The 5,391-nt window shown below is 30.9% G+C and overlaps 1 pseudogene across 1 annotated transcript; it reads left to right on the top strand.

The window, feature by feature from the left end:
• Nucleotides 1–2,506: 2,506 nt before the first annotated feature.
• On the top strand, nt 2,507–5,120 carry LOC148266436 (uncharacterized; annotated as a pseudogene). Its single transcript, XR_015818495.1, has 2 exons — nt 2,507–3,191; nt 4,827–5,120. The product of XR_015818495.1 is annotated as an uncharacterized LOC148266436 (transcript).
• Nucleotides 5,121–5,391: the final 271 nt, after the last annotated feature.

The raw sequence follows: 5,391 nt of genomic DNA, 5'->3' as shown, positions 1-5,391 counted from the left end.
AGATCAGTGTTATAAGAATGTTGACGACTGCTTTAATAATATAAACTTGTTTTCTATGGTGTCTGACTCATCGGCTAAAGAGTTTTTTAATCTAAAACTTTTCGGAAATTGATTAATAACGTCTCAAAAAGTTATCAAACTTATTTATATATATATGGGTCATACTAAAAATTGAAAAAAATTATAAAGTTAAAAGAATAATTAGTTTTTAACTAATAAAAAATAATATTTTTTATTTAAAAATTCATCATTAGAAAAAATATATATATATATATATATTTTTCATTCTTTATTAAAAATTTTCTATATATCAAAATGAGATATCAAAAACTACAAAGCCAACACACACCGGCATTCTTTTATGAATCCGTACATATTTTTGCTTTAATATCTCTCCTATGATTTGCTAGAAAAGTATCTTCTACCCCTAAAGTTTGATATCCCTAAATTATTTTTGTAAGATATAGTAGAACAACTTTTTATGTTAAATCATTTGAGTGTTGGTTTAGAAATATATTCTTTTATTATTCATGCTTGTGGGCGTACTCCGTAAATATAGATTCTTTAAAACGGTTCGTGTTGTGATTTTTTGATTACTTAACGATTATGAAATTATATCATTGAGTTTAAAAATAAATTTATAACTTGGTCACTTAAAGTTAAGAGCGACGTCGCGACACCTAACATTTGTTAAGGTAGTTTCACATTGTCCATAAAGTGTTATCCATGGCCCACAATGTCTCACTAATGTAATTTTAAATAATTTTTTTAAATTTTAAATTTTAAATTTTAAATTCAAATTTTGATGTTGTTGTTAAATGCGAATGTCCAACATTCTCAAATAAATTGATAAAAAAAATAATGTCGTAAAAAGTAATACTCCTTCTATCATTGATTTATTTAAAAAAAAAAATGAGATGGTTGTGTGTATGTCTTTCGTATGATATTTGATGGAATCTATAGAAGTTGAATGAGATACACACATATGGTATTTTATGTGAATTTATGTCGGTCTAAATAAAAATTTGTTATTTAAAGAATTTATTGTCAACTTTTAATTACTAAATTAAAACTACGGATTTAAAAGTTGATATTTACGTGGAGAATGTAAAGGCCAATGTTTGTACTTAATGTTTTGAGGTGAAATTTGAATTTAATAATTTAGTTCAATGCACATGTTGTATTAACTGTGGTTTGTTATTCTCCCAATTAATTCTTCCGTTCCAGCATATTTATAAATATCAATTTCATTCTTATGCTAAATAATGACACAAATTTTAAGATTTGAAAAAAAAAAATATATATATATATGATAATTATTCTCAGTCTTTTAGTAGTACAATTTAAAGTTTTAATGATAATTAAAGAAATTTTAAGATGTAAGATCGTTCTAATCATATGAATTTTATCATCATTAATGGTACAATTTAAGGATATTATATTTGAGAAAATTACAAAAAAAAATGAAAGTGCCAAGACAAGTGCACTTTCAACTAATCTTGTTTTATTGAGGCATAAAAGAAATGTGAACATACGGATTTAAATTTTACTTAAATAAATAACTCAAATAAATAGTACGTAACAACCCGAATATTTGGCGTGTGTAGTTATGTTAATTTGACGATTAAATCATAAATAATTAAATTAATATAAATAAAAATAAAAATTAGAAAGGACAAAAATCACAAAGTTTGAGTTGTGAAGTCATTATATTTCAATAAAAAATTAATTAAAAAAAATTCAGTAAACAAATTTGTAAAATGAAATTTGAAAATTAGAAAGAATTAAAAAAAGAGGGGGACCAAAGAGCCGAAGCCACCAAATATATATATATATATATATATAGATATAGTTATACATACATATCTCCCACCTGATGCCAAAGAAAAGTAGATACAAAGGGAAGGCAAAGCAAAAAAAATAAGGAAAAATATATATATATATACCAAAGGGAGAAAAAAAACAAAATATATAAAAAAAGACAGAGGAAGGGTGGGCTGCAGCAGCTGAAAAGCAAAAAGAAAAAAAAAAATATATATATATATATACACGTGTATATATATACACACAAAATGTTAAAAAAAGAAAGAAAAATACAATATATGCAATAGGAGGAAGAACATGGCTCCTGCTGCATTTAAAGAAGAGAGAAAAGGAGAAAATAAAATAAGATAAAAAATATATATACATATATATAGTATATGCAGCGGCAAGGGCTAACTCCAGCCCGCCACAGAAGAAAAAGAGAAACAAATATATATATATATATATACATGTATATAGATATACGCCAAATAATAAATAATAATAGAGGGGAGAAGAAACGGCAAACTGTGTCGTCCCGTCTTCTGTATTATTACTGCAGGTTTTTCTAATTTTCGAACGTCTCTTCTTAATTATTATTATTTCTATATAACTATAAATATTATTAATAAAACGCTGTCGTTTTATGTTCTGTAGTTGTAATAGTAGCAGGTATTTCTTGTTTACTACGTTTTCTTCTTAATCATTATTCCTATATAACTACTATACATATAATTATAAAGCTCTACTCTAATACATGGATATGAGGATTGGATTTTCATTTGCATTTGATTAACCAGTTCTCTGCAAACCCTCGACTCCATAACCAGAGGATAGAGAGAATCACCATGAATGATCAGTTCATAAACATACAACCCCACAATGATCCTAACCCACATCGTGAAAGAACATTCACAGTCAACTTCTTCGGTTACTCCATCATCACCAAAGTCACCTCAAAATCTTCTGTCGCAAGATCCTGGCTCCATCATCTCCTTCGCAAACACCGAACTCGCCGACACAAACTTATCATAGGCCTCGGAGTTCAATGGTTTCCCTCCTGTAACCCTAAAGCCGCCACCCTGCAACTCTGCATTGGTCGTCATTGTCTTGTTTTTCAACTCATTCATGCCTCTTCGGTTCCCTCCTATCTCCGTCGATTCCTCGATGATGAGAGAAACACGTTTGTGGGAGTTCGGAATTACAATGATGAGTCTCTGTTATGGTAATCGGTGCATGAAGTTTCTGTTTCGAGGGTTATTGAGCTTCGGGATGTTGCCGAGGAAAGGAGGGGGTTGCGCAGGAAGTTGTTGGTCTTCGAGGGTGCGGAGAAACCGAGTCGGATTCGGAGGAGTAATTGGGAGGCTTACTGGCTTAGTGATGAACAGGTTCAGTATGCTTGTGTAGATGCTTTTGTTAATTTCTTACTGGGGAAGGAATTACAGGCTTGGGATTGGGATAGGGATGATGATTAGTCTTGATGCTTTTGTTTTTGTTACAGGATTTGGGTTTGGGGTTAAGATGCTTCTTTTTGGATGAATTTTATATGGCATATATATATATATATATATATATAGCCGTATAAACTTTTGTCTTCTGGGTCTGCATATTTTGTAATCCTCCCTTGAACTTCTTACCAGAATAGGCTATTAGAGACAGATTTAATGTATTAGAAAATTCTGTTATATATGCTAGCTCAACTTCATTACAGTCTCTTGCTTGTTCTATATTTTTTGCTGGTTATTTGTTTTAATAGTTGGTGAAATGGGTAATAAGACTTCATAAGTATCAAACCATTTCTGAGTGGCAATATTTTTGGTCTAGCAAATACTTTATGTAATTAATAGATTTCCATTCTAGATTTGTTTTATGAATTTACTTCTAAATTTGGTATTTGAATAATTAATCTCACTGCTCTCGGAGGAAAAGGTACTTTTCTAAGAAGATTGTTCCAAAGTGAATCTCTTGCAGCCAGTTTTAGTATCTTTCTTCTTGGTACAATGACTCATAAAACTGGCATAATGAGGAAAAATTCAGCAAAGATATCTGCACATTTAGATTGTCTAAGATGGAATATCATAACAGGTAAAAAGTCAGTATACTATGCTTTTTGGAATTGATACATGCGGTCGGAGAAGAATTCCTCTACATTGGCCGATTAAGATGGGTGCTGCTGACCTGAAATTGTTATGCAAAGATCCTTCTGATGTTCAGGAGGCCAACAAGAGTGTACTGCTCAGAGGAAACGTTTATAGGGCAAGTTTCTCAGAAGAAAAGATCCTCCTGATTGTTCCACAGTGAACCTCTTGCAGCCAGTTTGAATCATAGAACTGGCATAATAAGGAAAAATTCAGCAAAGATATCTACACATTTAGATTGTCTAAGATAGAATATCATAACAGATAGAAGGTCAGTATATTATGCTTTTAGTTACTGGATATGTGCACCATGAAAACGATTAGGTGAAGATGTGTGCCTAATCGGTAGTTCCTTGTTTCACATTTTCTGCGCATTGTGACCAGGCGTAGTAGCAGTGTATTGGTTGGCTTGTAATTTTGTGCTGAAGCACTACTGAGGTACTTATTCTCTGATTTTTCAGAGTTTTTTCATCATTTGAAGGAGCCCCATTTGCATGACTCGTTTCATTGTAATTCTTGTATGGTTTGCCTACTTAATCAGGGTTCTTATAAAAGTGAGTTGCTTTTCTATTTGATTAAGGAGCACCTTTAACTTTCCCCTCTTTGCTTCGATCTTCTTCATGTTTGTTCCATTGTTATATTTGGATTTTTCTCTGGAACTGAAAGCAGACAGTAACATAGCATTACTAGGAATGATACTTATTTTTCAAATTTAGTTGAGAAGTGTTTTAGAATTTTTACTCCAAGGGATATTTTTAAATTTTCAGCATGTGCTGTGAATTCTTTGATTGATACTCTGTGAACTGTATTTGGAAATAAACTCTTCAAATATTAAATATCTTTAGCTTCTTACAATTGTCTTATAACTTTAGATGAACATTTCAGATCATTGTCACTTCACACTTAGCAAAGCAGCTGTCATATCTGATGAATGATTATCACATAGCTTGCTCATTCATCGATCGACATTCCTTTATACAGAAAGCTCAAGTGACTAATATACTTGGGGTGCTAAGCTCTCCGGACTGAAGGACAATTGAAAGATAGGTACTTGTGCATCTATTACCAACTCCAAAGGCTACATCAGTAAAGTATATACATGATGAAAGGTGTAATGACGATTAAAGCATTCAAACCATTGTGTTTCTGAGCTACTGCATATATAGTAATGTTTTTGGTCTAGCAAATATTCTATGTAATCAATAGATTTCAATTCTAAATTTGGTATTTAAATAATCATTCTCACTGCTCGCATTCTACAAATTTCTCTCATTTTACATAAAAATAATTTGATTCCTTGTTTACTTATTTCTTATATATGAAATAAAAACCCTCATAAATTATATGATTTACAAAGTAGAAGGTGCAGTTCATGGAGATCTATTCTGTAACAGCCCCGAAAATTTAGAATTAGAAAGGCATATATATAGATAAATAATCTGAATTTGCG

This window comes from Carica papaya, chromosome 4 (genome assembly GCF_054855325.1).
Source record: "Carica papaya isolate Zhongbai chromosome 4, ASM5485532v1, whole genome shotgun sequence".
Taxonomy (NCBI): domain Eukaryota; kingdom Viridiplantae; phylum Streptophyta; class Magnoliopsida; order Brassicales; family Caricaceae; genus Carica; species Carica papaya.
The sequence above is the reverse complement of the archived record's forward strand: the minus strand, read 5'-3'. Positions and strand labels throughout refer to the sequence as shown.